General features: G+C 38.7%; 1 pseudogene; it reads right to left on the bottom strand.

Moving 5' to 3' along the window:
- Positions 1–223: 223 nt before the first annotated feature.
- On the bottom strand, positions 224–1,164 carry LOC100967586 (cation-dependent mannose-6-phosphate receptor-like; annotated as a pseudogene).
- Positions 1,165–10,145: the final 8,981 nt, after the last annotated feature.

Raw genomic sequence — 10,145 nt, 5'->3', positions numbered from 1 at the left:
TTATATTCCTTTGGGTATATACCCAGTAATGGGATTGCTGGGTCAAATGGTATTTCTAGTTCTAGATCCCTGAGGAATCGCCACACTGTCTTCCACTATATTAGCTCTATTCTAAACTGTAACTCTCTAGAGAAAAAAATAGAAAATAGGGAACAAAGGTAAGGCAATTTGACTAATGAAAAGAGGATGCAAATTAAAAGCAAACTGGAAAGCAAGAGCGATATTAAGGGTGTGGTGAGAGACTGAAGTGGAGATTCTTGAGAAATATGTCAGAGTATGCTCTGGTTTGGGAAATTGAAGAAGAGGTTAGATATTTAAAGTACAATCCCATTGGTGATAAATGACCATCCTTTTCTTCTGACTCCTTCCCCAACTGGTCATCCCTCACACAACCGTATACAGCAGGCACATTTCAGGGCTTAGAATGACACACCAAGTAACAACCATCTTTTACAAGGTTGTGAAGAGCTTGCCAGAAGGCTAAGCCAGGGAATCTGTTCAATTCCATTGGCTCCCACCATCAGTTGCTGGAATAGGAACCCCCTAATAACATAGACAGCCATCAGTGATGCAAACATGAGAAGTAAGACAGAACCCATCCCGAGGTGGGAGATCTCCGGGGAATAGATCAGGCTCCTATCCATCTCAAAGAGGTAGAAACAATCTTGGACTTTGTCTTCCTCCTCAGACACAGGATTAAAATTGCCCACTAGGGTGTGTTGATAGTCTTTACTCCTATTATCACTGCTGCATGACAATGCTGCTTCTGGCTACAGTGGTTGTTGTATTCATCACCCTCTTTATAGATCAGCATGATCCAATTACTTCCATTGAAGACATGAGTCTGGTTGGGTCTGCCTACCTCCTCCCTGTTACTTTTATTGATTGGCACTAGGCCTGCCCCAGATATGTGATTACTAGCTTCCCAGCATGCCCTGAACATGTATATGTATATATCTGGGCCCTGGTCCACAGTGCTCTCAAAGCTTTTGTTAAACACTGGTTTCAGCCACTTCAGTAGAGCCAACTTGTTCCCTGACTCTTTACCTTTTTCTCTACCAGGTCACAGGTTTTTTCTTTGGTGTGACAGCACTGTCTTTCTGCCACAGCCAGGAGTAGCAGCAGTGGCAGTCTAGCCTTTTGGTAGCTGTAGAAAAGGGACATCTTGCTACAGGCAAGGGGAATAGGAAAGTCTCAGAATTCTCCAGCAAATACCTGTCTGAGGCTGGGACATGGGGCTAGATGTGAACCCCAGTCCTAGAGTCAGTGTCAACTCATAACCTTTTGCATTATATTTAAATTGGAATTGGCAAGAGAAGAAAGAAAGATATAGATGTGAAATAGCCTACATAGTGCCTGGCATATAGTAGGCATTAAATAAAATGTCTAAGGCTGTGCTGTCTGCTTTCAATGATAACAGCACATTGTAGGACAATGAATATGAATATTATACTAATTTGATACAGGTTAATGTGCAGTCACTACCTCAGGGATTTGCTAGCTTGCTTACCCTGGGGTTTTGCTCTCTGGTAGCCAATGACTTCTGGTAGTGCAATATTTTAAGCCCCACAAAATGAATTTTGTGCCACCGGTGGTTTCTGAGGCACAGTAAGCAGCCAGCCAGTGGGCAGTGGGTATTTTCATGAGCTGCCTAGACTTTCATGTTCAGAGAGTATCTATTATGTAATTTATTCAAGATTTAACACATATTTGTTATGACTTCTCTGGTAGATTATTACATTGTTCATCCATATTCAGTGTCCCTCCCTGCAGCATCTCTGCCTTTAGAAGGGTTATACTTCCCTACTCCTTCAAAAATCAGGCTTAGACATATGACTTGCTTCAGTCAACGAACTATGAGCAGAAGTGACATGTGTGACTTCTAGGTGGAAGCTTAAAGAAACAGTGCTTGCTTTGCCACATTCCCTTTCCCATATGCTTTGTTGACTGGCAACATCCCAGATGGTTCCTTTTCTATTGACTAGTGTCCCAGAGTGAGGTCAACTAAGATTTACTATGAGTAGAACCATCTACACTGCCCTTCTACCAACCTATTTTGGACATGTAGTATGGCAAGAAGCAAACATTTATTATAAGCCACTGAAATTTTGAGATTGCTTCTTACTGAAGCATAACCTAGCTTGTAAAGCTTCCAAGGATGCCAGAAGAGTGACTATAAGCAATTCATCTGCAGTTGGTATATGATATGGTTAGGTTCAGTGCCCCACCCAAATCTCATCTTGAATTGTAATCCCCATAATCACCATTTGTCAAGGGCAGGAGATGTTGGGAGATGATTGGATCATGGGGGTGGTTTCTCCCATGCTGTTCACATAGTGAGTGAGTTCTCACAAGATCTGATGGTTTTAGACGGGGCTCGTACCCTTCACTCTCTCACTCTCTCTCACCTGCTGCCATGTAAGACATGCCTTTGCTTCTCTCTCACCTTCCACCATGATTATAAGTTTCCTGAGGCTTGCCCAGCAATGTGGAACTGTCAATTAAACATCTTTCCTCTATAAATTACCCTCAGTCTCGGGTATGTCTTTATAGCAGTGCGAGAATGGACTAACACAGTACATGACAACTCTGAGCTTGGGCTGAGGGTCCAACTCACTTCTTGCTTTGATTCTGGTATAAATATTGAAAATCCCAAGTCACAGAGCTCAGGAAGTCCAGGTGTGAGAGTCCTCTAAAGACAAAGACTGTTCTGTGACTAAGCAGTCTCTCTCTTTGCCCCCTCTCTATAGGTAATGATGTAGAACCTCTGAGCTGGCCCCCTGAGGTGCCAGTTCAGTGACTGTCAAAACTTTATGAGAAGTATATTGTAAATCTTTGCTTTCTCTCATCATAAACCAGTGTGAGAGTTGGCATTGTGTTGCAATGGGAATTTTCTGCTTTTAGTGGTTTGACACTTTAGCCCTTTTGTTACAAATCCAGTTTTAATTTTCTTTACATAGTCCAGGCACAGCACATAAAGCTCTGTACACTGGGGAGGGCTATATGGTCAGTTACATTAGGGGCTAAGTTTTTTATTTTTTTTTTAACTTTGCTGAAATTGATTACAAGTGTTTTAACAAGTACCCAGGTTATTTCCTTGTCTGGGCAGCTCAGGGACAAGGGGGAAACCAAGTTGTCAGAGCATACACAAAACTTGTTGGTATTCATTCTGGTATAAATATTGAAATTGGTGAATTTGGGAAAGCCCTGTATGGGAAGGTACATAGCAGATGGGTGGAAAACAAAGTACTGACTACCACTGCTTTTTCTAGCTTTTGTTTTACTTTGATAACATTTTACATATGTATACACTTTTTAACTACTACCCAGAACAAGGTATCAAACATTTCCAACATTCCAAAAAGTTCCCTTATCCTCTTCCTCATCAATACGTCCCCATTCCAGAACAAGCAACTGTTCTGACCGCTATCATCTTAGATTACTTTAGCCTGTTTCAGCAATTTGTACCAATGGAATCACATAGTATGCACATTTTTGTGTATGATTTCTGTATAACTGGGTTTTTAAAATTTTTCATTTTAACTTTTTCTGGGTGCATAGTAGGTGCATATTTCTATGGGTTACATGAGATATTTTGATACAGATATGCAATGCATAATAATCACATCAGGGTAAATGGGGTTCCCATTACCTCATGCATTTATCCTTTGTGTAACAAACAATCCAATTATACTTTTACTTGTTTTTAAATGTACAATTAAATTATTTTTGGCTATAGTCATGCTGTTGTGCTAGGAAATACTAGGTCTCATTCATTCTTTCTACTACTTTTTGTACCTATTAACCCTCTTGAATCCCCCTCCACCCCCTGATTTCCCTTCTTAGCCTTCTACACTCTGTCTCCATGAGTTCAACTGTTTTAATTTTTAGCCCTCATAAATCAGTGAGAATATGCGATGTTTGTCTTTCTGTTCCTGACTAATTTCACTTAACATAATGACTTCCACTTCGATCCATGTTGTTACAAATGACTGGATCTCATTCTTTTTATGGCTACATAGGTCTCCACTGTGTATATGTACCACATTTTCTTTATTCATTCATCTGTTGATGGACACTTAGATTGCTTTCAAATCATGGCTATTGTAAATAGTGCCTCAATAAACATGGGAATGCAGATCTCTTTGATATACTAATTTCTTTACTTTTACATATACACCTAGGAGTGGAATTACTGGATTGTATGGTAGTTATATTTATAATTTTTTGAGGAACCTCCAAGCTGTAATCCATAGCGGTTTTACTAACCTACATTTCCACCAGCAGTGTACGAGGGTTCCCTTTTCTCCACATCCTCCCCAGGCATTTGTTATTGGCCGACTTTTGGATAAAAGCCATTTTAACTGAGGTGAGATGATATCTCATTGTAGTTTTGATTTGCATTTCTCTGATGATCAATGATGTTGGGCACCCTCCTATATACCCATTTGCCATTTGTATGTCTTCTTTTGAGAAATGTGTATCAGATCTTGGGATCTTTTTCTTAATTGGATTATAATATTTTTTTCCTATATAATTGCTTGAGTTCCTTACATATTCTGGTTATTAATCTCTTGACAAATGCGTAGTTTGCTAATATTTTCTCTCATTCTGTGGGTTGTCTCTTCATTTTATTGACTGATTGTTTCCTTTGCTGTGCAGAAGCTTTTTAACTTGATGCAATCCCATTTGTCCATTTTTTCTTTGGTTGCCTGTGCTTGTGGGGTATTACTGAAGAAATATTTGCCATGTTCAGTGTCCTGGAGAGTTTCTCCAATGTTTTCTTATAGTAGTTTCATGGTTTGAAATTTTAGATTTAAGTCTTTAGTTCATTTTGATTTGATTTCTGTATATGACAAGAGATAGGGTCTAGTTCCTTCTTCTGCATATGAGTATCCAGTTTTCTCAGTATCCAGTTTTTCTCTCAGTATTGGAGAGACTGTTTGTTACCCCATGTACGTCCTAGGCATCTTTATCATAAGTGAGTTCGCTGTAGATGTATGGATTTGTTTCTGGGTTCTCTACTCTGTTTCATGGGTCTAGTCTATGTGTCTGTTTTTCTGCCACTACTGTGCTGTTTGGTTATTATAGCTCTGCAGTATAATTTAAAGTCAGGTAATATGATTCCTCCAGTTTTTTTTTTCCTTTTTTGCTTAGGATAGTTACGGGTATTCTGGGTCTTTTGTGGTGCAACATAGATTTTAGAGCTTTTTCTATTTTTGTGAAGAACGTCATTGGTATTTTCATAGGGATTGCAATTAATTTATAGATTGCTTTGGGTAGCATGGACATTTTAACAATATTTATTCTTACAACACATGGACATGGAATATCTTTCCATTTTTGTGTGTCTCCTCTTCAATTTTTTGCATCAATGTTTGATGGTTTTCATTGTAGAGATCTTTCACTTGTTTGATAATTACTAGATATTTTATTTTTTTTACAGCTATTGGAAATGGGATTACCTTTTAATTTCTTTTTCATATTGTTCACTGTTGGCACATAGAAATGTTATTAACTTTTTGTTCTTTTTTATTATTATACTTTAAGTTCTGGGATACATGTGCAGAACGTGCAGGTTTGTTACATAGGTATACATGTGCCATGGTGGTTTCCTGCACCCATCAACCTGTCAGGTACATTAGGTATTTCTCCTAATGCTATCCCTCCCCTAGCCATGCAGCCTCTGACAGGCCCTGGTGTGTGATGTTCCCCTCCCTGTGTCCATGAGTTCTCATTGTTCAACTCCCACTTATGAGAGAGAACTTGCAGTGTTTAGTTTTCTGTTCCTGTATTAGTCTGCTGAGAAAGATGGTTTCCAGCTTCATCCATGTCCCTGCAAAAGACATGAACTCATCCTTTTATATGGCTGCATAGTATTCCATGGTATACATGTGCCATATTTTCTTTATCCAGTCTATCATTGATGGGCATTTCGGTTGGTTTCAAGTCTTTGCTATTGTGAACAGTGCTGCAATAAACATACATGCGCATGTGTCTTTATAGTAAAATGATTTCTAATCCTTGGGGTATATATCCAGTAATGGGATTGCTGGGTCAAAAGGTATTTCTGGCTCTACATCGTTGAGGAATCACCACACTGTCTTCCACAATGGTTGAACTAGTATAAACCCTCACCAACAGTGTAAAAGCATTCCTATTTCTCCAAATCCTTTCCAGCATCTGTTGTTTCCTGATTTTTAAGTGACCTCCATTCTAACTGGCATGAGATGGTATCTCATTGTTGTTTTGATTTGCAGTTCTCTAACGACCAGTGATGATGAACTTTTTTTCATATGTTTGTGGGCCACATAAATGTCTTCTTTTAAGAAGTGTCTGTTCATATCCTTCGCCCATTTTTTTGATGGAGTGGTTTTTTTCTTGTAAATTTGTTTAAGTTCCTTGTAGATTCTGGATATTAGCCTTTTATCAGATTGATAGATTGCAAAAATTTTCTCCCATTCTTTAGGTTGCCTGTTCATGCTGAAGATAGTTTCTTTTGCTGTGCAGAAGCTCTTTAGTTTAATTAGATCCCATTTGTCAATTTTGCCTTTTGTTGCCATTGCTTTTGGTGTTTTAGTCATGGAGTCTTTGCCCATGCCTATGCCCTGAATGGTGTTGCCTAGGTTTTCTTCTAGGGTTTTTATGGTTTTAGGTCTTACGTTTAAGCCTTTAATCCATCTTGAGTTAATTTTTGTATAAGATGTAAGGAAGGGTTCAGTTTCAGTTTTCTGCATATGACTAGCCAGTTTTCCCAGCACCATTTATTAAATAGGGAATCCTTTCCCCATTGCTTGTTTTTGTCAGGTTCATCAAAGATCAGATGGTTGCAGATGTGTGGCATTACATCTGAGACCTCCGTTCTGTTTCATTGGTCTATATATCTGTTCTGGTACCAGTACCATGCTGTTTTGGTTACTGTAGCCTTGTAGTATAGTTTGAAGTCAGGTAGCATGGTATCTTCAGCTTTGTTCTTTTTGTTCAGAATTGTCTTGGCTATACGGGCTCTTCTTTGGTTCCACATGAAATTTAAAGTAGTATTTTCTAATGCTGTGAAGAAAGTCAATGGTAGCTTAATGGGGACAGCATTGAATCTATACTCTGGGTAGTATGGCCATTTTCACAATATTGATTCTTCCTATCCATGAGCATGGAATGCTTTTCCATTTGTTTGTGTCCTCTCTTATTTCCTTGAGCAGTGATTTGTAGTTCTCCTTGAAGAGGTCCTTCACATCCCTTGTAAGTTGGATTCCTAGGTATTTTATTCTCTTTATAGTAACTGTGAATGGGAGTTCACTCATGATTTGGCTCTCTGTTTGTCTATTATTGGCATGTAGGTATGCTTGTGATTTTTGCACATTGATTTTCTATCCTGAGACTTTGCTGAAGTTGCTTATCAGTTTAAGGAGGTTTTGGGCTGAGAAGGTGGGGTTTTCTAAATATACAATCATGCCCTCTGCAAAGAGAGACAAATTGACTTCCTCTCTTCCTATTTGAATGCCCTTTATTTCTTTCTCTTGCCTGATTGCCCTGGCCAGAACTTCCAATACTATGTTGAATAGGAGTGGTGAGAGAGGGCATCCTTGTCTTGTGTGGATTTTTCAAAGGGAATGCTTCCAGCTTTTGCCCATTCAGTATGATATTGGCTGTGGGTTTGTCATAAATAGCTCTTATTATTTTGAGATACGTTCCATCAATACCTAGTTTCTTGAGAGTTTCTAGCATGAAGGGGTGTTGAAATTTATTGAAGGCCGTTTCTGCATTTATTGAGATAATCATTTGTTTTTTGTCATTGGTTCTGTTTATGTGATGAATTATGTTTATTGATTTGCATATATTGAAGCAGCCTTGCATCCCAGGGATGAAGCTGACTTGATTGTGGTGGATAAGTTTTTGATATGCTGCTGGGTTCCATTTGCCAGTATTTTATTGAGGATTTTTGCATCGGTGCTCATCAGGGATATTGGCCTGAAATTTGTTTTTGTTGTTTTGTCTCTGCCAGGTTTTGGTATCAGGATGATGCTGGTCTCATAAAACGAGTTAGGGATGATTCCCTCTTTTTCTATTGTTTAGAATAGTTTCAGAAGGAACGGTTCCAGCTCCTCTTTGTACCCTGGTAGAATTCAGCTGTGAATCCTTCTGGTCCTGGGCTTTTTTTTTTGTTGGTAGGCCATTAATTACTGCCTCAATTTCAGAATTTGTTATTGGTATATTCAGGGATTCAACTTCTTCCTGGTTTAGTCTTGGGAGGGTGTATGCTTCCAGGAATTTATTCATTTCTTGTAGATTTTCCAGTTTAATTGCACAGAGGTGTTTATAGTATTCTCTGATGGTAGTTTGTATTTCTGTGGGATCAGTGGTGATCTCCCCTTTATCATTTTTTATTGCATCTATTTGATTCTTCTCTGTTTTCATATTGGTCTTGCTAGCATCTATCTATTTTGTTAATCTTTTCAAAAAAACCGTCTCCTGGATTCATTGATGTTTTTCGAAGGGTTTTTCATGTCTCTATCTCCTTCAGTTCTCCTCTGATCTTAGTTATTTCTTCTGCTAGCTTTTGAATTTGTTTGCTCTTGCTTCTCTTGTTCTTTTAATTATGATGTTAGAGTGTTGACTTTAGACCTTTCCCACTTTCTCCTGTTGGCATTTAGTGCTATAAATTTCCCTCTAAACACTGCTTTAGCTGTGTCCCAGAGATTCTGGTACATTGTGTCTTTGTTCTCATTGGTTTCAAATAACTTACTTGTTTCTGCCTTAATTTCATTATTTACCCAGGAGTCATTCAAGAGCAAGTTGTTCAGTTTCCCTGTAGTTCAGTTTTGAGTGAGTTTCTTACTCCTGGGTTCTACTTTGATTGCACTGTGGTCTGAGACACTATGTGTTATGAATTCCATTCTTTTGCATTTTTTGAGGAGTGTTTTACTTTGAATTATGTGGTGAATTTTAGAATAAGCATGATATGGTGCTGAGAAGAATGTGTATTCTGCTGATTTGGGGTGGAGAGTTCACTAGATGTCTATTACGTCCTCTTGGTCCAGAGCTGAATTCAAGTCCTGAATATCCATGTTAATTTTCTGTCTCGTTGATCTGTGTAATATTGACAGTGGGTTTTAAATCTCCCACTATTATCGTGTGGGAGTCTAAGTCTCTTTGTAGGTCTCTAAGAACTTGCTTTATGAACCTGGGTGCTCCTGTATTGGGTGCATATATATTTAGGATAGTTAGCTCTTCTTGTTGCATTGATCCCTTTACCATTATGTAATGCCCTTCTTCATCTATTTTGATCTTTCTTGGTTTAAAGTCTGTTTTATCAGAGACTAGAATTGAAACCAATGGGTTTTTTTGCTTTTCATTTGCTTGGTAAATATTCCTGCATCCCTTTATTTTGAGCCTGTGTGTGTCTTTGCATGTGGGATGGGTCTCCTGAATACAGCACACCGATGGGTCTTGACTCATTATCCAATTTGCCAGTCTGTGCCTTTTAATTGGTGCATTTAGCCCATTTCCATTTAAGATTAATATTGTTATGTGTGAATTTGATCCTGTCATTATGATGATAGCTGGTTATTTTGCCTGTTAGTTGATGCAGTTTCTTTATAGTGTTGATAGACTTTACAATTTGGTATGTTTTTGCAGTGGCTGGTACCAGTTTTTCCTTTCCATATTTAGTGCTTCCTTCAGTAGCTTTGTAAGGCAGGCATGGTGGTGACAAAATATCTCAGCATTTGCTTGTCTGTAAAGGATTTTATTTCTCCTTTGTTTATGAAGCTTAGTTTGGCTGGATATGAAATTCTGGGTTGAAAATTCTTTTCTTTAAGAATGTTGAATATTGGCACCCCCTCTCTTCTGGCTTGTAGGCTATCTGCAGAGAGACCCACTGTTAGTCTGATGGGCTTCCCTTTGTGGGTAACATAGGCTTTCTCTCTGGCTGCCCTTAACATGTTTTTCTTCATTTCAACCTTGGTGAATCTGATGATTATGTGTCTTCGGGTTGCTCTTCTCAAGGAGCATCTTTGTGGTATTCTCTGTATTTCCTGAATTTGAATGTTGACCTGTCTTGCTATGTTGGGGAAGTTCTCCTGGATAATATCCTGAAGAGTGTTTTCCAACTTGGTTCCATTCTCCCTGTCACTTTCAGGTACACC

This window comes from Pan paniscus, chromosome X (genome assembly GCF_029289425.2).
Source record: "Pan paniscus chromosome X, NHGRI_mPanPan1-v2.0_pri, whole genome shotgun sequence".
NCBI classification, from domain to species: Eukaryota; Metazoa; Chordata; class Mammalia; order Primates; family Hominidae; genus Pan; species Pan paniscus.
The sequence above is the reverse complement of the archived record's forward strand: the minus strand, read 5'-3'. Positions and strand labels throughout refer to the sequence as shown.